Source organism: Festucalex cinctus, chromosome 8, assembly GCF_051991245.1.
Source record: "Festucalex cinctus isolate MCC-2025b chromosome 8, RoL_Fcin_1.0, whole genome shotgun sequence".
NCBI classification, from domain to species: Eukaryota; Metazoa; Chordata; class Actinopteri; order Syngnathiformes; family Syngnathidae; genus Festucalex; species Festucalex cinctus.
The window spans coordinates 19,072,159-19,095,790 of record NC_135418.1 but is presented as its reverse complement, the minus strand read 5'-3'; the positions used below and the strand labels follow the sequence as shown (position 1 = coordinate 19,095,790).

The following is a 23,632-nucleotide window of genomic DNA, read 5'->3' as shown; positions in this document are numbered from 1 at the left end:
TTTTTTTCCAATTTTAGTTTTAGTTATTTTGCTAGTTTTTGTTAACAATACAGTAACCTGCAACTAAAGTAAACAGACAATTGTAACATCTTAGCATGTAATATGGTAGGTTTGAGATCATAGTGTCCATTATAACTTACAATATAAATAAAAAATCATGAAGTTAACTTTATTGTGTACAGTGCATTTTAAAAGTATTTCATTTTATGTTACAGCCTTATTCCAAAAATCGATTCAATCCATTTTTTCCTTAAAATACTACACACAACACCGCATAACGAAATTCTATTTTATAGGGGGTGTCACATGATGTACGTCAGTCACAGCCTTGTGTGCGCAGGTGCATCTTGTTTCCACTTTCCAAAGCCTAATTGGAGCAGGAAGAGCACTCCAGAGCACTCTTGACCTCATACTAGGGCAACAGTTCGTTTTTCATCAGGACGGCCCTCAGCACACAGCTAAGATATCACAGGAGTGGCTTCGGGACAACTCTGTGAATATCCCCGAGCGACCCGGCCACTTGAATCCTGCACTGAACATCTCGGGAGTGATCTGAAAATGGCTGACGTTCCACTTCCAACATGGTAGGTGCATCCGCAAAGTATAAGGGCAAATGCTGTGAATACACGGAGCTACAGTATATTTAAGTTAGCTTCCCATAGTGATGTCAATACACGACGTAAACGCGTATGTAATGTTTCTTACATTTTTTTGTCTCGCTCTTGAGTGTTTAAAAACGTAATTACAGCCCTGGGAGTAGAAAAAGTTCTCTGAATTTGACCACAAGTCATGTTTTTTGATGACTTCTTTTACGTTAAGCTTCGCCGTCCCCGTGAGGACAAAATGGAGCACGGCACGTAAACCTCTGAGATCAATAGTCCCGTCCAGTGTGACGTCACGTTGAAGCGCGCCCCTTGCGGTGGAGAGCAGGGCGTCAATGCGAGTGTATTAGAAAACAATCAGAAAACAGGTACAGTGGGTACATTAACCTCTGATTGTAAATTCGAGGCAGACGAGATGAATGTGACATATTATCTTTAGTGAAACAAGCATTTATATTTTTTCGCACAAGTATTCAAGTAATTTTTAACAAAAAGTTAACGATTTAACACGATGATCACAATTAACACTTTAACTCGGGCTTGATTTCTGCTGAGGAATGTGTTGTAACGTGCGGTCTGTTTGTTAGCAGCTAGCAAGCTAAGATAGCTCGAAGACCGATATACAGCAAGACAAGTATATCCGGACACAAACGATTTCATGAATGACAATTTACACCATGAAAGTAGTCCTTGACATATTCAAGCAAAACAACATCCCTTAAGCTTCCCCTTCCACTTTGCCCTCAAACAAACTCAATTTTTTTGTAGCTAGCAGCTCCAAACGACTGGTTTACATGAGTCACAGTAATGTAGTGTCCTACTCGTTTTTTGTGACACTTGACATATTTCCCACCTTTTAACAAAAACGCTTGCCGAAAATCACGCTCTCTACATTCATTTGTTATGGGATGTTTGCCCTCCGGGAGGCGCAGTGGGAGCGGTGACGTCAACTGGAAGAGTCTATAGAGAATATGTACACGTAACATGATACCCGCAGGGACTCAGTCGTGTTTCTTTTAGCTAAAAAATCAACAACAAAATCTTACAAATGAGCCTGTGGTGTATCACCAGTGCTGGTTATCGAGGTTATCATATGGCCTCTGTGGAGAGCAGAATGACGCAAGCTCACGAGATGAAGTGAAATACAAACCTTGTTTTTGGTCACTGGATTGTGATTATTTATGATCAAATGTCATTTTCAACTTGAGGATCTTAATGAAAGTCAAGATCATCTCATCGCACATAAAAACTATCCAATGATGATGTTGGTGTTGAGTGTTTTGTTCAGCTTGAACCAGCCAGAGAAACAGTTGTTGTATTTGTAGTAGTGATAAATTTTACAGTTAATTCAGTCTAATTAAGTAATCAGTTCATTTTAGTCGTTAAGTTCGGAATCTTTAGACAGTAAATATTTTTGGAATATTATGGGACTGATTTGGGAAGATGTCAAATAGTGATTGCTAAATGGTATGTTCATTCAACATGTGACATTTGATAGAGCACCGCAAGTTCAAAAAGAAATTTGAAGTGATGAAACTGGAAGTATTAGTGGAAGACAAACATAGTACTGCCTTACAGTGTTGATACAGTTACCTTTGAAAATGAAACTTTACTGATTACTTGACTTTAAAAATATCTTAATTGTGTTACAGATTACTTGATTTCAAACAAAGTTAGATTACAAGTTACTTTTGAAGTTACATTCAACAGATGCTGACAACCCTGCTTCACATAAAATCAAAAAACGATTTTGCAAATAATTGGAAGTACATTTTTTAACAGTGATGTTTAAGAATAATAGGGGTGTCACGATTCGCCAACTCCACGATTCGATTTAAATTTCGATTTTGGGGTCACGATTCGATTTTTTTTTTCGATTTTTTTTTTTTTTTTTCCCGCTCCCCCACTTTATAACACAGAGGCATATGCTTCTGTAGGCTAAGGCTAGTCTATGATCATTGGTTCTATTCATTGTACAGTAAATCTTATTTCAAAAGATCGGCTACATATAGGTGATGCAATTTCCATATTATTTTTGTGTAAATTTATGTAATATATGATAATTGACATTAGGCAGGAATGATCAAATTCAAAGAATTTATTTACAATATAAAGTTAACCGTCTTGTTCTTACTGAAGTGTAAAATAAAAAATAAAAAAACAAAAACAAAAAGTCACAGTGGGTGCCTGCCATCTATTGACTGTTTTTGGTTACAACAGTGTGCTGTGCGTTCCTCTTAAAATAATGTGCAATGTGCAACAACAACAAAAAATATATTGTATCCAAAGTCATGGAACAAATACAGCCTGAACAAACTATATCCCAACATTTACAGTTGCTGGGCATACTGTAGCGTGGTTCAAGTACACTAATTAAATGTTTGAATCCAGCGTTTTCCAAGGCTGCAGGTCTGCTGCTATAAATAGACCTATGGATCTGGCGTTTCGCGCGAGCTGAAGTGTGTGGAAGTTTCACTGTAAATGAGGATGAAATAGTTGGTTGGACCGTTGTTTTCCCACTTCTAGTTGAATTTGATAAATCTAAATCTTTGTGATGCCTGCGTAAATGTCCCGTCATGTTTGTCGTGTTTCCCGTTGTTATAGGCTGGCGGCTCGGGCCCGCCGCCGGCTCCGCTCCCCTAGTATGTATGTGTGTGTTTGTGTCGGCTGGTGCCCGTATAATGGTACTTCAGTTTGAATGCGCCAGCGCGACACTCTGATTGGAGGACTGTGCCAGCGCGACACTCCGATTGGACGACTGTGCCAGCGCGACACTCCGATTGGACGACTGTGCCAGCGCGACGCTATTGTGTATCCGTGTATTATACCCCTATTGGTTATTGTTGTTTCTCCTCCGTTCTGTCAGTTCTGTCAAATGCGGTTATTATTTGTTCACCTTCCACTTTCACTCCCTTGTCAAACCCCTGCCTGAAATTTCAATTAAAACTACTCAGATGTTAAAGTCGACCCGTGTTTATCTACTCTATATTTTCTGTTATTGTGTTACTTCCCTTCCCCTTGACGAGCCGGGCGTAACACCGTGGCCGAGTACAGTACGCGCACATAGCATATCTTGCAACTGTGGTCTTTTTATCGACAACGTGAACGTTGTCGACATAACTCACCGGGAACGCAAAATGTTTCCAAACTGGTGACGAGAGAAGCGGGAGCGGCTTGAAGCACCATTGCTGTGTCTGTCCGCGCTTGCCATCATGACTGCAGGAGAAGTCAGCTAACAAGTGCCGTTAGCTAGTAGCTGAATGGCTGCGTCTCATTTGCTTTCCTGGGAGGTGGCGGTGGCGGCGGCGGTGGCGGCGGGCGCGGGGGGGGTGTGGGGGCATCGAATCGTGTGTCCTCTCTTCTATTTCGATGCTCGAAATCGTGACGTAATTTCGATCGATTTCGATAAAAAATCGAAATCGTGACACCCTTAAAGAATAAAGTTGTTTTTTTTAATTAAATAAAATAAAGTCAACCTTTTACGACTTCACATGAGTAATTATTGTATTTTTTTTTTTTAAAGAATCTTTGTGGATTTCACTGAACCAAACAGCTACTTGATTTTATTTTATTTTTTTAATCACTTAACAAATATTTTTAAGGCAGTGTGTTTGGGACGGATATATTTAACTGTTAATATTATCAAAGCAAACCTACCATTTACTGTATTATGTATCATGTTTATAAATATAATGATTACATTTGCCAGCTTTGAGTCTTTCTTTTTAAGCTTGATTATTTAAACTTGTCATAACATTCCATTTAAAGACAAAGTGGCAGCCATCTTGAAGTGTTTGTTGCTATTTAGTGTTTGTTGTGGATTGTTTTCAGCATTTTGTCCGTGGTATTCGAAAAGGAGAGTAATGTTTCTTGATGGTTGCACCTTTTTGATGACGGGAATGTCTGCGCTATTCGACTGCCACCACTTGACCGCCTCTGGGTATTTTTCCACCTTTTAATGGGCTGCATTTTGGCCCTGCGTTGTTCAGCAGAAATGTTGGCATTGTTGAAGTGGATCTAAATGGGACTGGATAATTGAGCCATGTGTGTTGCCTACCAACTAAAGTTGCTTGGTTTACGTTCTAACCACTTGAGTGACATGCTGTGTTCTCTCCTCTTTCAAATAAAACTTCAAACAACAGAGGCTAATTGTATGAGTTAAGAAGCGGATTGTTATTATTGTTGTATGTCATGTTTTGGAACTATGGGCCCTTGAAAGAAATGTCAATCCTCTGGACGTTTCACACATATTGCTGTATCTGTCGAAGACAGCAGGCAATCATCATAATCACAATGTATTGAAATGACAAAACCCAGCGTTAAAAGGAGCTTCCATTGTCATAGGTGACTGCTTCTAAGTCAATCATTCAGAAGCTCCAGAACTGCATTGCTGAGTAGACGCTAGGCCGCGATAATTTTTCATTCTGGCATTTAAATAAAAAAAAAAAAAAAAAAAAAAAAAAAAAAATCACACAGGCAGAAAAAATCCATTCTGCCATTTTCACCAAGGTCACGCAAAGTGGTGCCATTTGCACCTGCCTTTCAGTCATCGTATGCTAAAAGGGGAATCATTTCAAAGATATCCTTTACAACAATATGTTCTATGTGGTCCCACTAGTTTAAACACAGTATTCTGATTATTAATTTCGTGTTTCTGGAACATGAATTAAGAAGCAAAATCCACTTATTTTTAATCCATCTCAGGGGTGGCCATTTTGCCACTTGCTGTCGACTGAAAATGACATCACGCAAAGCAGTGGCAAAATGGCCGCTGACTTGACTTCACCTTTTAAAGATGCAAAATCAGCCATTGGAAATCATGTCAGGTTTGAAAAATCACTTTATGCATGCTAAATTCTTATTGTATATATTCGCAATTTAGCGCGTTTATCTAGCACAGTCCTGGGTGTGCCCGGTCAGTAGTCAGTCCATGTCCATCCATCCATCCATTTTCTTGACCGCTTATCCCTCACAAGGGTCGCGGGGGGTGCTGGAGCCTATCTCAGCTGGCTTTTAGGCAGTAGGCAGGTCACACCCTGGACTGGTTGCCAGCAAAGAAAGAAATTAAGTTAGCAAATAAGGCCCTATATTCCATAATTCAGGTTGCACAAAATGTATGTTTTACTGTGGATATATATATATATTTTATTTTTTTTACACTTGAGTGACAGGTCTGTTCTGTATCATTAAAGTTTAAGCAAGGAGTAAAATTGTTGACATCACTTTTAAATGACCAAGTCTCACGGTTCGGGCATCCTGCTGGTATTCCATTATTTTATATTTCATGCTGTAATATGTCGCACATTTTGCCCGCCAGGTCTCCTTCTATTGCACATTGCTTTGATTCCTGCGTATTTTCATTACATCATTACTACTATGAAAAAATTGAAAATCAATTCCGGCCTTGAGATGGTGATCCAACAAAGGGCAACAAAAAGTTGATTGAGCCTTCTCCGTGCAAGCATTGTCTAATTCCTCCACGTGTTTATATAAATCACAGTCATGTAATAACCCCCATTGTCTTCTGCTTCTGGCCCAGTCGTTTATCATCATTTTAATTAAGAAGAATAAGTGCTTTCAGCTTATTTTTCCCAGTGTTCAAAGAGAAGGCCCATTTGTGTCCAATTAGCTGGTTATTAAATTAGAGGTTACACTGCTTGGTACAGTCTCCACAGAACCATAGAAGGCAGCGAAGTGGCTCAGCCTTTGTCTTACATGTGTTAAATGGAACGTCACCCTGATGGAAAACCACTGGAGGCTGAACTGCTTTTGTACAACTCTAACTTTAACGCTAACTCTTCTAAATCAGTAAATTGTCACATCCGCCTAAAATGGGATTTGAGCTGTTGTGAGTTTTATCTTTTATCTAGCATCTCCCTTAAACTTCGCCAATGCTCACTGGTTCCTCTTGTGCCTCAAAGCAACTGGAAGGATTTTAAAAAGAATCTGGAATTGGATAGTCTCATATTTTTTATTTTATTTTTTTATTTTTTAAAATCTTGTCAGGGAAGCAAGCACTGGGCTTCCGAGACACTTTGGCATTTGTTCAAGTGTGGAATTTTAGGAAAAAGTACACCTCAAATCTTTCATTTATTCTTTACTTTATTTTATTATAATTGGAAGAGAGAACATTTTTCAAGGACTCTCATAGCCTCTGGATGTTTGATTTGTTTATTTATACTGTGAGGAGCCATAGGAATTATACTTAAATGTTTTTTATTCAAATGAACTTACAAATAAAAATCGGAGCACATACTTTTTTTTTTTTTTTTTTTTTTTTAAATCAAATTATATATTCATTTCACATCATTCTCAAGCAATACAAAAAGTGAGGTCTAAGACCGAAATGGTCCGAACGTGAACCCAAGTCATTTTTAAGTCAATTTTACCTTAACCCTCCGTCATTGCCGGTGTAAAAACTTTATACACTTTTTCTTCTAGTTGTTTGTTTTTCAACATTCCAATGAATGTTCCTGCAAAAAAAACAAACACCTAATTTGGGGAGTAATGTCCAATAATTATGTGGTGTTTAAGGCCAAAAGCATTTAATCTTCTGCGGTCGTATTGGAGTACTCATGATGTAATTTAAAAGAAAGAGGCTCCGAAGTGTATTCGGTGACGTTTCTCGTGTTTCAATGTGGATGCGGAAGAGAGTTCAGTTACAATTTTCCAGGCTGGATTGTTAGCCATAATATTATCTTAACAAGCATGGGGCCAGTTTGACACGTTAAGATGAAGAGATTCAATGTTGCAGTTTCGCTTTCAGAGCTGCACTTCATCTTGAATCACCGTTTTGAGGGATGTGTAGTAGGTCAGTGAGTGAGCACTTGGCCTGAAAGTTGAATGATTGCATGTTACAGGGGGGGTTTGTGATTTTTTTTTTTTTTTTTTTTTTATTATAAAAGGTAGTAAAATCCCTCTTCAGATTTTTTTTATTTTTTTTTATTTATGCTTGACAGTAGTACATGATGATAAATATGAGCTGTGAACAACAACAAAACAATCAGTCTTCTTTGGCCCCATCTTGTGCAGAGTAACAACAATCAATCATAGACCAGTTTTGGAATTGTCGTTAGTTTGTGTTTATTTCATTTTGAGTTTAGTTAGATAAATTTTGCTAGTGTAATTAGTTTTCAGAGTGAGTTTGTTTTTAATAGTTTATTTTTTTATGCTTAGTTGTACTTATATATTTTATTAGTTTTAGTTTTTGTCTGTATTTCTTGCGTGAAAGATTTAAAAATCATGTTTACTTAAGTATCATGTAGTGAAAACTACAAAAATATTTCAATTAAATTCGTCCATTATCTGAACTGCTTACATTTTTAAAACTAACAGTTCACAAACGTTTTACAATTAAAAAATATAAAGTTTAGAAAAAAAAAAAAGTACAACTAGTACAGTGCATAGTACCACTTCATTGTGGCCTTCTTCCGCCTAATGGCCGTACTGTAATACCGAAAGAAATAGATTCAAAATCCACCAATTTGGCTTATGGATTATGATAAATGAAGTGACGAAAGACAAAAATGTATAACTGTAATTAGCTTCCTTGAAAAGTATAAAGTATAAATTTTGAAAATTTTCATTAATGTTGTCATAAGTGTCCCGCACTTGCAGGCACACCTCTGCCTGTCTCTGATTGGTTGTTTTTCCTCGGATGTGGCACTAAGGGCAAGAGAGAGATGATTTTTTTATTTTTTTTAAATTGCATACTGCACCTTTTAAGACCAAAAAGACTTTTGTAACATGGGGCTTTTTGATAGACATTCTAGTTTAGAATAACTTCATTCTAATTTACCCATGTGTTTTCTCTCTGCTCTTGTGCGCCTTGTCTTCCAAAATCCAGCCTTACAATTCCTGTCTGATTGGGTTACAGAGGATCCAGACCCTGAGGCCGATGAGTCCCAAGCAGCACGTTGGCTGTAAGAAAAAAAAAATCGGTACAGCCTTCCTCGTAGCAAGTCTAATTCCATTTTCCTTCTTCTTGTCTGCCAACGTGTCAATAAATGAACATTTCCTCGTCAGTCTTTCATGACTGCGCGGGAAGCATCTGTCACTTGGTTGCCATGCAACCATCTTGCAGAGCATTAACGTTGATTCTGTTTGATGAACAGAAAAATGCTCATAATGCTTGTTTTTCCAGGGTTGTCTTCAGAAATATCAGCTCGGTATTTTCTTCCGCCACTGGCATTTTTACTAAATTGATTTTTTGAACTCAGTCATATCTTTTAAATGATGGCTGCCGGGCAGGCCTGATGTGATCGAGCTGCATCCCAACACTTTGTGGTGTAAAGACGATTAAATAGCACAATATAAGTGGAATGGAAAAAATATTAGGAGTGCATTGCCATACAAACGTCGTGTTATTGAGTCAAAGAGGAGCTTCGAATTGAAAGTGCTCCTTGGAGATGGCCAACCACTTAATCCTGTTTGAACACATCATGTGTCTTTTCTTTTATTTACTGCAACTCATCGGACTGAAGAATAATAAGCGGTTTTCAGCATTGAAAATGATGGATGGATTGATAATTCCGTTCTTTCGAAACCTCCTCATAGTGCGCATTCCGTATTCTCTCAAGCTGAGAACCACCTTTGAGGTCATCTGTCAAATATCAATGAGTGTGTGCTGAAACCGCGGGACGTGAACATGAACCGAACCTCGGCTTCCTGTTCTGTGACGTGATTCCATTTTTCAGGCTTGGAGTCCAGATGCTGAGAAACGTGGGCTGAATAGGAAGTTGTCTGCTTGCGCTTTCCTTATATCGGGGCTGCCCAACCCTTTTTTTTTTTTTTTTTTGACCCACAATCTACTTTTCAGGCAGCCAGGCTTCTGCAACAAAAAAACAAAAAAAAGACTCACCATCTAACTCTGATGCAGTGCAATTCTATGTCAATGTAAACTGCGCATTCACACTTTCTCGTTGCATTTTCTTACAATGTCACCCCCTTTCTAGAATTGAAGCCCCTCTGAGATTCACTAATGGAAATTCAATGAAAGCTCAACAGGAGCATCTTGACTTTACTGTCTTGGGAAATGGAAATGAATGACTTCCCCCCCCTTTTGATTTGATTTATTGTCGCTGTCAGTCACATGTTGATTGTCCATGAACCACGTTCAAGTTCTGTTTTCTGAGTGGGCATTCTTCTTACTAAACTCTGCCAAAGACTAAATGGAAATGACTCATGGCAGCCTCAGCAGCACATTAGATCCATGCAGCAATATGCGGTGCAGACTTATATGGAGTCATAAAAATGCAATAAATGGACCTGTTTGCTCCTTGGCAAAAGTAATTATGTCTTGTCAGTTTTGCCTGAGACCATCCATCAATCATTTCTTTATTATGAAGGGAGAATAATAAGTGAGAATTAAAGAACAGTTGAAGCTTTTTTTCTTCTGCTGCGTTAAAATGTTTTGCAAATGTCAGCTCAAAAATTGGCTGGAATAAGAGTACTGTAATATGGTACTTCATTTATATAGCACTTTGCCACCTTACAAGGCCCTCAAAACACTTTGCCAAAACATTTTGACTACTCATTCACCTACTGATGATGCAGCGTCAGTAACAACTGGGGGTTCAATATCTTGCTCACTTTGACATGGTCACGGTGGTCTGGGATCAAACCCACAGCTTCAGGGTTGCAAGACAACTACTCTAACACTGATCCACTCCACCCTATAATAGACTGTCACAGGAAACCTAAAGTTGATATAAAATATACACGCCCCGATTTGAAAGCTAATTTTTGTGGTATAAAAAAAATAACACCAAGAAAATCATTTCCACAACGTTTTCAAAACGAAATGTAAAGAAAAGCCTCCTAGAACAGCTGAAAATTATTTGCAGTTAATAGAGGCACTTTGAATGGTGACTGTTTAATTCTGAGCACAGCCACATCCCAAATATAAGAGGGTGTGCACACTTGTGCAACCACATTATTTTGGTTGATTTTTTTTTTTTTTTTTTTTTTTTTTCTCCTTCCCCTAGCTAAAAGTAAAAAAAATAATCATTTGAGTTGTACAGGTTATAGGTCACATTATGGTGAAGGATGTTTCCATTTTTTATTTATTTATTTATTTATTTTTAATACAGCAAAAACTTCACATATAGAACAGGGGTGTGTAGACTTTATATAACCACTCTGTCCATATTCGGTCAGTTTCATACTTTTTACATTGGTCAGTCTCTACTTGGGTCTGTATTTTTTATTTATTTATTTTTTTTACAAACTATTAACAAATACAAAGGCTGGAAAAAGCTTGCTCTCTTTAGGCCTGTTACTAACAATTATTTTTAATAATCGATTAATCAATTATTTTGTCAAAACTGAAAAAGAAGATGCTGGAATTCAGTCAATTTCAAATAAAAAACATCTAATCGATTCATTGATTAACAAAAATAATTACTAATGAATATATTTGTTACGTTTAAAGTGTATCTAAGTTGTTATATTTGGTAAAATGCTTCACACTCATATGAACTTTAAGTGAATTACTTTGCACCCATTTCTTCAGATGAATTGTACCAGATAGTGTGGCTGTGTTTAAAATGAGTCGCACCGTCTGGGGCAAAACCGAAAATGAGAACTTTCATTGCTAATGGATAATCACATGCTTACTTGCAACACACTTAAATCCAAGCAGACAGATATGTTATTCTAAGATAATGCAGCGTTGCACTATTGCACTTTCCCCACCCCTTAGTAGTGCAACGCCATTTTTTGTAACCGGGTAGGGAACAATCCCAAATCAAAAGAGAGGAAGCAAGAGAATTGTCAGAGCATCTTTGCCAGTTTGTAACTGACAACTCTGCTCTCTTCGCTGCGAGTAAAAACGAATGAGTCGTCTTCTCATCCTTGTGTTGTCATTCTTATGTTTTGGCGTGTAAACCAAACAATAATCAATTATTTGTCGATTAATCATTACACCTTTACTGCCTTTAATGACACAATGTTCAATAATGCGATAACTTCTTGGAAATATGGTAGTTTTGGAGATGCAAGGAGTTTGATTTTAATGTTTCTGTTGATCAGTTAAACATTTTTATGAAACGTGTTGCTTAATGCAGCAACAACACTTTTGAATTGACCTGCTGTGTGCTGGCGTCACTTGCCCCGCCTGCTCAACAGCATCCGCAGGAGCGCTTCATGTCACATTCAGGGTGCGAATGCATTGGCAGCTAACAGCTCATTGTGATGATATTCGCAACCTGTAGCTCAGCTAGCTTGTTGGAGGGAAGTCATCAGTTTGCAAGCATGATGGCCGACTTCGGTTTGGCTTTCAGCGCCTTTACTTTTGCTTCCTATAGAAAATGTATTCGAATGTCCTAAAAATAGTAACGCATTGCGATTAGTCCGAAGAACACACCTTTTATTTTGACACAATTCGTGCTTGGCAATTTCCTCCCAAACTTTCTGTCAATGTGCGGCTCACTATCAGTGTTGAAGGTGATGGATGCTTACGTGACTTGTGTCAATCGCATATATTTTACCCCCCGGGGGCACTCAGTTCATCCTTATCTGTGAAATGCAGAGAACGTATGTATTTACTGGCATTTTAGTAGCTTATCAGGCATTTTAAGGTATTTTGCTTTCACAAAGCACCACATAGATAGAAATGTGCCTACATATACTTCACTATAATCCCAAATATTAAAGTATTTAAATAGTTTAAGTAGCCAACTACTTTGCAGTTGGTGTCATAATGTGAACTGATGGATTATTATTTGAACACAATGCAGTAAAGTGATGTAGTAGAAAGGAAGTTGGTACTGCGTTAGAAAGCCGACATCGATGCGGCGTGTGCATAATCCTCAGCCGTTCCTCTTAATGGGCTGACAGAACTCACTGACTAATTAAGTAAGTTTCACTTGCTAAGAGGATTATGTTAAATTGAACTGAGGATTTTTGCCCACTGATTCGATCCCCTTTTTGTGTTTGGCAGGATGGGCGGGCCGAAGTTTACACTTGATGACCATGTCACCACAAAAAAAGCTGGATTTTCAGGTAAGGATGCAATGAAATGCATGACTAAATCGCATAATCATACGCAGCTTTCTTATCCGACTGAAAAACAAATGAATGTAAACAGACACACGAGTTGAAGTAACACATGTTGCGGATCCTTTCAGAAAGTAACTTCAACTCGCTAAATGTGCTGGCACAATTTCCCAAGACATGAGCCGAGATGTCTGCAGTGCTTACTGATGTAAATCTGTCCTGTTGAGCTGCTTCGTCATGCAAGTGTGCTGCAGGAACACTTGATGTACTTCTTCTGTTGTACTTTTTTTTTTTTTTTTTTATTGAAATGGATGCAATGGAAAAGGACAGAAGCAGTGAGCCAGGTAGGGCTGGAGGAAATGAAGATGGAGGAGTCTCAATCCATACGGTGACCAGCATGCACCCTAATGACGAGGTGTCAGAGGCAGCATCAGTGCTTCCTGACCCACATAGACATCCACTCCACAAAAGGAAAGGATGCTAATTGGTTTGCAAATCATGATTACTAAGTGAGTGAACAACACTATTATTAAGTCAAACATGATGAAGTAGTAAGGATACAATTCAAAGCAGGAATGGAGCTGTATTAAAAAATGGTGCCTTGACTTGACCACAGTTCTACCTTGACTTAATGTGTATAGTTCAGTAATCCCCACTCATTCTTGACTCTTTTGTTCAGTATTGTTAATTTTTGGCGTAATTGCACCATCAACCACTAGATGATGGCACGCTATTTACGGTAGTTTGAGACTCTAGAGGTTTGACTGAAGAAGAACGCTGAAAACAGGAAGTGCATTATTATTTTTTAAATGTATTATTTTTTTTTAAGTACACTCACTCACACAAACACCCCCACATACAACCAAGGTCTCCCGGGTGCGGAAGCAAACCCACGCCGCCTGCATTGAAGGTACGAGCGGAAGTGCAGTATTTCAGCTCACCCAAGTTTTTGCTGAAGATTACACTGGTCAAAATTATTTTTAATACATTTTTCAGAAATGAGAGTAAGCTTTTCTAGACATTTTTTTTTTTTTTTTGCACTGATTCCGATTCTGCCCTCATTTTTTCTCTAACACATCAGATTATTATTATTATTTTATTATTATTATTATTATTATTATTATTAACAACAGTAGCTGGCATTTTTTTTTTCTGAAATGTCTTGGCTATTATCAGTGCCGTAAACCCAGCACAAAACTGAGCTCAGTTCCCACAACAGCACGCTCAGGGGTACAAACTGTCCAATGACCAGCAGTTAACTGAGGTGCATGAGGGTTAATGGTGCGAGAGTGACTCGCTCGCAGTGTCTGAGTGTGCTAATTATCCTCCGTCGCGTGCCAGTATACAACCCTCTGACATGTCTGCTTGATGCACATTTAAATGACCTTATTACAGTACTCCTTTCGTCTACTTTAATCTGACTTATGATAGCTTTTAAAAGTAACACGGGTTCCACCTTATTCTTTTAAGGACAGCAAATAGATCATTTGGGTGCTGCTACGAGTTGAATGTTAATTTTTACAGATGTAAAGTACCGATGCCGGCCTGATTTTAAGGTATTAGGTAGTCATGGTAGCTACCGATACCAGCCACTTCTACTGAAGCTCTTAAGTTCTCCTCAGCATTAGTTGCAAATGTGAAGGATAATTATCCTTCACATTTGCAATGCAAAAGTACAATGACAATTGGCTGTCTTAAAATCTGGTCTGGCTGACAACTTGTGTAAACTACAAGTAAAACTTTTGCACTGCTGACACTAACTCAACAGCTAATATAATAGTTGGTGTGCTCGCTCTGTAAGCAGCAAGTACCCGGTTCGAGACGAGCTCAGGTTTTTCCCCCTCCTTCTTCTTTCCTCTCTCTTCTTCCCTTTCCTCCCCTCCTCCTCCTCCTCCTCCATGATTTCTTGTGGCAAGGAGTGGCAAGTTTTGTTTCAAATGTTTATTGAAGAATTGATGGCTTGTATTCAGAGGAGTATGGAAGTAAATCTGTGCCATCAGACTGAATTTGAATTTGTAACACTGAATTTTTTCATCTTTGAATTTTTACACCAATTTTTTTTCAGACTCGAAATTCAACATGTTAAAAAAAAAAAAAAAATGTCAAAAATTCGAGTGGAAAAAAAATGCTACATGAAAACAAAAATCCATGTGGGAAAAAAAATCAAACGTTAAAAAAATAAAATAAAGTAAAATAAAATAGTGATGCATGGCGTGCCGCTAAAAAAAATGGAAGGTGGCCCCCTTGCCATATTTTGGACACCAACCCATGACCATCGCACCTGAAGGTCATGAAGTGGCTGAGTAGCTGAGTAGTATTGGCGTTTTGAGAGCGCTTTTCAGTCAAGGACATCACATTCCGGGAACTATATATCACTAGTCCCCATGTGGCATTTCGGAGCGTGTTCCGGCAACGGGGAGCAAGGAGTCACCTTCCAGGAGCCTGTAGATGGTAAAATCAGCTCAACTCGCAAATCAAATTTAAATTTCAATGCTCGGTGTTATTTAAAGTAAAGCACCGTGCGCCGACATACAGTACATGCTGTTGTTGCTTTTGACATGCACTTAACACTAAGCAAACAGTGAGCATGGATGTGACGCTAATAAGCTTTACTGCCTAGCAACAGCACGAAACAAAACACATGAAATATGCTCATCTAACACCTCGACGATCAAATTATACTTTTCAAAATAATGCTTATTTGGGATGACCTTGTCAGAGCGGTATTCGGTGAACGTGTATTTATTGTGCTTGCAAATCAGTCACACTGAGAGGTTATTATTTAGCTTACGGCCCACTCTGTTCTTTAATACGGCCTACCCATTTAAATGATCAAAAGTTGTTTCCCAAATTATTTAAAATTAAAATGCATTATATTCATTTGCCTAGCGTTAGCTTTAGCATTAAAAATGTATAATTGGTTATTAGTATTGTAAATGAGACAAATGGTAATAAAAATACATAAATAAGTCAATGTCAAAGTCAACATTTTGATAATATACGGTAATTATATATAGATGAATTATTGTAAATAATAAAATTAACAATTTGTTATACACTATTTGAATTTTATTGGTTCATGTCGTTTTGTATATGTATTTTTTTTAAATAAAAAAAAAACATACATGCACAGTACTGTATAATTTAATTAATATATTAATTCAATGTAAATGTAATTCTATACTAGCCCATAGATGTACGTTACTTCAAAAATCAAATGAGGCATTGAGCATAATTTGTCTAAAAATTAAAAGGGATGTTCGATATCACTTTTTTTTTTTTTTTATCCCCCCAAACCGATATTATGAGTATTCACTCACTCACAGATGATGATTCACCGATGTGTCAAACTGCCGCAGTAACTATACTTGCTTTGAATTCATTTGGGCAGAATGTTTACTGATAAAAGCCACTTTTGTCACTAACCCATTGAGATCTCAGCGAAAGTGGGCGTGCGCAGAAGCGGTGTCCGCACCTTATGACATCAAAGAGTGCCAACAGCTCGTTCTCTCAGGTTGGGTGGGGCTTGTGTTTGGAGAGCAAAATGGCCTAGAATTTCTCAGAGGGGGCAAAAGGAGGAAAACACCACGTCAGTCATGTTTTTGGTGAGGAATTAGCATTTTAACACGGCTAAATCTCCAATAAGTTGATTTTTCATGTTGTTTGTGGGAGACCAGTCCAGGATGTGGTATGTCTTCTGCCTGATGTAAGCAGCATATAAACTGGATCAGTGGATTCATGTTTTGCCACCAAGTGATGAGTCACTTTTTTTTTTTTTTTCCTAGACAAAGTAGTGCATATTTTTGGCATTGTTAATGCAACTCTGTTACTACTGCAGAGGAGACTGTAAATCTTTTGCTCTCTTTTTCACAGTTAACTGGGCCAATTTTCACACAACTTGGCTGTGACTCAGGTGAGTTAGCTCGGCCCAAGGACAAAACTATTACATTTTATGTTAGATATATTTAAAATGCCTATATATTTTTTTTTATGTAAGCAAACAACAGATGAGTCACTGAAGTATTTATCAAGTTGTCTAGATACTTGTTTTAATTGCCATTAAAAAAAAATATATTTTTATTTTTTATTTTTATTAAGCATAGTTGCCAAGTGAAGCAAAGATCTTGTTTTTTTATCTTAACACTCCAAGTTTTTTTATTTGTCTTTTTTTTTCTCCCTGAGCCACCACATGCTACTGTACATACATTCAAGTTCATTTTGATGGTGGCTTGATTTAGCATAGCAATAATGGAAACAGGAAGTGGGATGCAGTTTGCTGATCGTAAAGTTTGATAAGCGCAATATTGTCATTTATGAAGCAACTGATGAGGGATTGTGGAAAATTCCAATTTGTGTGGCATCACCTCAGATTGTAATGTCGGGATTCAACACCACACTGGACCAAACGTGTGGCCTCACCTTTTCCCTTTTCTGGCATACACCAGCTAAACACAACATTAGAAGGATACACATGAACAATATTTTAGAGCTGGATAACAGTTTTACCTATTCAGTATTTTGACTGAATGAATTCATTGAACAATATGAGAAAAGTTACAACAACCATATGGCACCAAATTGGTTGATTGGCCCTTGAGCATTTAGTCGATATCCTCCACATCTAGTATAAAGGTGTTTGCAGTGATTTAAAAAAATAAAAATAAAAAAATAAGTCAGATGTTAAAACTCTGTATGACCTGACAGTACTGACCTACCTGTCCAGAAATAACAACAAGGGATGTTCAGTACCACTTTTTTTTAGACTGATACCGATACTCAACTCTTGAGTGATCACCGATACTAGATACCAATACAACTAGTAAATAAAAATCCCGCCCCCCTTCCCCCACAAAAATGACAGATAATTTATTTTTATTCCAATATCATATTTTTCCTTAAATTTGCATGAAGTTAATGGCAATTTTCTATTCCTTAATTTCTAATTTGTAGTTAATAATTGCAAAACGGCCACTAGGTGGCCAATACTGGTATGAGCTACCGTTGCGAGTACCGATACCCTAAAATAAGGCTGGTATCGGCACGATACCGATACATGGTATTAGTACTCGCCCAGTAATAACAATCTATTCAATAAATTGATTTATGCAATGATTCACATGGTTCAACACGCTAATGTGATATTCATGAATAAAATATGATGGAATTCACCTGGAATAAATCCACCAAAATTGTCTTGCACCACTTGCGCCACAACTTTGACCTGGTTTCACCTTGTCTAAAGTCTAATTTCCTTTCTGTCACCAAATTGTCACATGCACCGGGGGTGTTTAATAGAAAACGCCTTCAGTCTGTCGGAACTCTGAGCGAGATGCGGTGCGGTCTGCCAGATTTCCAAAGACGGTAAACTAGAGATAAAATGAAGATGCGCCCTGATGTCACTAATGTTTGTCAACTCTGGGCTTGCGAAGCCAATTCAAGACAATCCAATTAAGGTTACAATCAAATATTGCTATCAGCTTTGAGGCTGCATACACTAGCTTTAAAATGTATGTACTTTACTCAGGATATCAAGGATGTCGAATGTTCAAACGGTTTCCCGTAGTGCACTGCATCAAAGATACTGTATGCCACATTGGTGAATTGTTGCCCTGTATGCGGTCAAAGCCACGACTGGTAAAATACCTCGAAGCACCACAGGAGGTCTCATCCTGTTGTTTTTGAAGCTGATGCCTCAGATCGTGAGCCGAAAACCTCAGGAAACGTTTGCAACCCTCTCGCGAGTGAGGCCCAGCAGAAAAACTGAGAGGAGAATGAGATATTGCCCAAGTGCAGCCTTGCAGCTCAAAGAGTGGGTGCGATATGTGTCGAGTCGGTGCGATGTGCGCCTTTGACTTCTTGTTTACACTCATGCGATCTTCTTAAAGTGAGCTGCTACCCTGTGGGAAATGCCAAACTCCTCCACAGAGTGATGCTTGCATGTATAATAATACGTCACCCGCTGCTGAGGTCCAATTGACAGCAGTGACTTACATACACCCTGCTGCGTATTGATTCACTTTATACATGCACCTCATGACACCGGATCCCAAGAGGAAAATGGCGAGCTGGGAACTTGGTGTACTCGCGATTACATAAGTATCGTCTCCCACTTCATCATTGGCTTAGGTCTGACTCTTGTCTCTAATTAGATCTGTCAACTCAAAGCCCCCAAAATCTGTGGGAACTGCAGATAGAAATGCTGAGCCACTGGAATCATTTGGGAGGACGGCAAGATGGATTCATTTCTATACAGTAATTGATTTTTTTTTTTTTTTTTTTTAAAGAAAATGTGTCCATGATTACACAAAAAAAAAAAGTGCATTGCCAGTGTAATTAAAGTCTTGTGTGTGACCATAATCCGCTTCGTGAGGATGGTCAAAATAAGATTCGGTTGACTTATTTGGAATAATTTGCTCCAAAGTTTAAACTGCCACCATCATTAAACCTTTATTTACTGCACAGACAATGTCTGTGTCTGTCTTTAGCATTTGAGATATTAGCCGGATTTAAAGCAGAAGTCAAGTAAAAAATGTTCTTAATATGTTCTATGTGCCCCATCTTCTCTAATAAATATTTTTTTTAAATATTGAGAGAACTATATCAACGGAAAATAATGAAAACAGTTTGATTTTTTGGGGGAGGCGAAGCAAATATTTGAGACCCTGTAATTCTTATTATTCTTCTTATTATTTAATATTATAATTCACCAATACTATTAGACTATCAAGTTAAATTAATGTATTTGATATATTATTAATTTGATCATTTTTGCAAATTAAGTATTGTTTTGTTTTTTATTATCTAAAATTCGAAATAAAACTGTATGTTGAACGTATCACCAGGAATATATTGTTTGTGTGTATGAGTGTGGGAATGAGTAAGACATTATTATTATCATTATTATTATTATTATTTTGTTTAGAGTTTTTTTGTTTGTTGGTCATTGTATTTTTTGTATTTTGTATTTCTATTGTCTTTGTCTTCTGTTTGCTATTAAAATATGACCCCAAAAACAGTTAAAATAGCAATATGCAATTGTTTAAAGTGTATATGTGTCACCTGCATGTCTTTTTTTTTTTGTAATTATCTTAAACTAGGGTAATATTTAATAGATGGCTTTAGAATGTCAGGTTAACTTAATCAGTAATTTTTTTTCTTTTATGTCCTTTTTGAACTGCAAAATAAAACCTTTTTTTTTTTTTTTTTTTTTTTTTTTTTTTAAAGGGAAAAAAACGATATCCTTATTAATATTGTGTTTGTGGAATATGAAATAAACAAACATCCAGCTGTTTTTATTTGTCTAAGGTGGCGGCCATTTTGCCCTGTACTGCCGCTTGCTGTCAACTAAAAATGACATCACAGTGCAAATATGTCAATATTTCATTGAAAATAATTGGTAAATCTTTTTTTCCTAGTTTTTTCTTTCTTTTTTGGTCATATCTGTAGGTGGAAGTGGACCTGTCAGTGTTTCAATCTCACCATGTCTATAAAGACATTCTCGTCACACATCATTGATATCAGGGGGGCTCAGGCAGCATCGTTATCCACATCCCCTCAGCTGTAATTTTTCTTACATTCTCGTCTTTTTTTTTTGGTGACGGTTCATTCTCACCACAAAGACGCCGGACATCCATCATGTCGTCCGTATTTTCCCTACGGCAGGAAAAAACCTTTTGTGAGCCACTCCACTCGCGTCTTCAAGTGTCCTCGTCTCGAGCCTTCACATCATTTCACAACCATTTGCATAATTTGCTGCTTTTTCTAAACCTACCTTGCTCGTGCTCGCCAGCCACAATTTTGGCTCCCGCTCTTGTGTTGGAGGTCATTACATTAAACAGGTATAACTAATGTGCATCAGTTATCCACATTAGTATGAATTATCAAAACGTATTAAGCCCGCGTCGTAACATTCCATCATAGTTATTAAGAAGGGTGCACAACAGCGAGAGTGTCCTTGAGACGGCCTCCAGGCTATGCTCATCCGCCATCTCCTCCAAATGAGACCTTGATCCTCGCTGAGCCCACCACGAATTATTTACGCATCTCCTTAAAAAATTGAAAACCAAAAATAAAAAATAAATTAATTTGCATCCCCAAGTCATTTTGCCCTCCAACTATAAAGAGAAAGTTCTTTCGCATTATCCAAATTGTGATCCCAAAACACTAACATTTTTATTAGGGATTTTCGATACCATACCGATACTCAGACCCTCAGTACTCACCGATACCGATACCAGTAGTACATTTTGACAAATGAAAAAAAAAATCACGAAAAGATATTTTTAAACAAATATATTTACTTTAATTTTGACCAAAAAAAAACAGCACAGTCACTCTTCAATAGTCTTAACGCTCACAAAAATGCTCTTTTAGTTTTAAGATTCACAATTTTGAAGTATTTCCAAACCGGTGAATGTTTGGTTGATTGGACAACTTTTTTATGGTGGAAAGTAACTTGTCTCAATTAAAGAGACGCTCCAGTATAATAAAGAGTACTGTAGAGAGCATTTTGCCACAAAAATGCAAAAAAAATAAATAAAAAAAATCCCTAATTTGCCATTAAGTGCCCCAGATTCTAAATGGCAAACTATATGAAAACCTGCCTGGCTTCAATTAAATTTATTTTCTTGTTGTGGCTGTCCATTGATTGTCGACTACCTCATCTTAAACACCAGCACACACATTTATATGCTTCCCCTTTAAAGGCAATCTTAAGAATAAACTTCTGGAATACCAAAGTAGCATACAGGAAACGGCAAAACTCAATTTACTGGGCGAGTGGAGTCTGAGGGATGACATCATCAGGTACCGGGAGGTTAAAAACTCTAAAGTGCACATTGCTAGATGAAGTAATGGTTATCTGGTCATAACCGGAGAAGGAAGAACTCTAAATTTCATGGTAAAGTGACAAATTAAAAAAAATAATAATAAAAATGCATTTTGCACAATAGGAGACGATATTACAAGAAAGAACTCACTTTTCATCATTTTACCGGGATAAAGTTTTATTCTATACTTTCTATAACTTTTACAATAATAAAATTGTAATATTTTGAGACCCATCCTAATTATCCAAAGAATCATATGAAAATAACATGTAAATAAAGTTAGCATATTGAAAAATTAAATCAAACTAGAATTAGTCATAATATTACAAGAACAAATTCATAACCAAGACTAATAATGATATACAGTCATGCCAACACTCAATGCCACCTTGTGCATTGTCAGATGTTACTGTGTCCTTCCAACAACCGATGCGGCCAAAGACTGTATTATGTCCCGTGGTAGACAATCAGCATGCACAACAATGCTCATGAAGCCAAATAAGGACAAGTCAAGTATTCCAAAAGCGTCTCCGTATGATGCAACAATAATGGCACTCGGGAAAACGCAAAACTTGGCCACGCAACCTGCAGTGGTCATCAGTCACCCCAAGGGCACGTATAGACAAAGAATCGTTCGCATTTGAGTTACAACTGAGGGCAATTCTCCAATTGTGTTTGGCGATAGCAGTGGTCTGCATGCTGTAGCTTGGAGGTCTGGAAAATAGTTTACAATCAAAAAAATAAATAAAAAATGCATATCTACTTCTCAAATGGGCCACGATAAATAATTTTAAAGGGGAAGTTAAGCCCCCAAAAAATGTTCTTGACAATAATGTTCTATGCAGCCCCACTAGTTTAAATAAAATTAGAATTCTGGTTAATTGTGGAATATTATTTAAGCAGCAAAATACTGCAGTTTTTATCAATATCAGAAGGCGGCCATTTTGCCACTTGCTGTCGAGTGAAAATGACATCACAGTTGGTTATCTCAGGTAACAACCAATCAAAGCTCAGCTTCAGAAAACAGGTGAGCTGTGATTGGTTGTTGCCTAAGCAAATGTGATGTCATTTTCAGTCGACAGTTAAGTGGCAAAATGGCTGCCCCTGGGATGGATAAAATCATCTGTATTTTGCTGCATAACTCATATTGCACAAATGTAACATTAATCAGAATGTCATGTTTAGACTAGTGAGGTCACTTTCAACATATTGTTGTCAAGAAATGTCAGAAACTTGAATTTAGAAGAAGCGCTATGTATCAAAAGTGCTAGCGGTATCAGTACTTGGTATCGTTGACTCAAGAGTTGAGTAGATACTGTATGACTGTATTACAAGATCTACTTTAGATCCTCGATTTTTTTTTTTTCACTTCAGTTGAGTGGTGGAAAATGTGAAGCACACTTGTAACTCAATTAATCACTCGTAAATCAAGGCAAATAATAATTACAAAAAAAAAACTCAGCCAAATAACACTTTGGATCTAGAAAAGCTCGTAAATTGGGACACTCGTCAATGGAGGCACTGCTGTTTTTTGTTTTTTTTTTGTTATTTTTGTATTCTTTCCGAGAATCCTTGTACTGAACGTCATCCTTCACAGACTGACCGTGTCACTGATGCCTGCATTGTAGCCGTTTCCTGGCTTATTCCCCACATGGCTGACCAGAAGAATGTAGTTCATGAAGTCACTAGTATATATTTTCCTCACAAATTCCTTCGTCATTGGATTAGATACAATCAATCATTATCAGTTTTTTTTTCCTTTGCCCTTTTTGCTTTCCAGGTAGCACTATAAATCATAATCACTCTTCACATTAGTGCTCACAATTTGAAGTCAATCCACTGTTTTCCAGACTCAAAGCCACAAAGCGTGCGGCCCAGGGGGGAGGTGGTTGACGCCGGCTCCTGCACTGGAGGCCAGCTGGTGGCGTCTGCAAATGCATGTTGCTGGAAAAAGGGCATACAAAATCACAATTTAGTGACTTTTTTCCAGACTTCCTCGGAATATATCTGATACATTCTTCTTCCATGGTTTTATATTTGACAATACCCAAGTGCAACCTCTGATGTCATCGCTTCTTATTTCATTGTGTAAATCCAATCTTAATGACTTGGGGTGCCACAAGGATCCATTTTAGCTCCACTATTGTTCTCTAGACAAACTCCAAAGTTGTTGCCAGGTTGTTAATTACCAACTGTATGCAGCTG

At 37.6% G+C, this 23,632-nt stretch overlaps 1 long non-coding RNA gene across 1 annotated transcript; it reads left to right on the top strand.

Moving 5' to 3' along the window:
- Positions 1–331: 331 nt before the first annotated feature.
- On the top strand, positions 332–19,197 carry LOC144024131 (uncharacterized). The gene is made up of 4 exons (XR_013284686.1): positions 332–584; positions 12,544–12,605; positions 16,473–16,512; positions 18,749–19,197. It is a non-coding gene; the product is annotated as an uncharacterized LOC144024131 (long non-coding RNA).
- Positions 19,198–23,632: the final 4,435 nt, after the last annotated feature.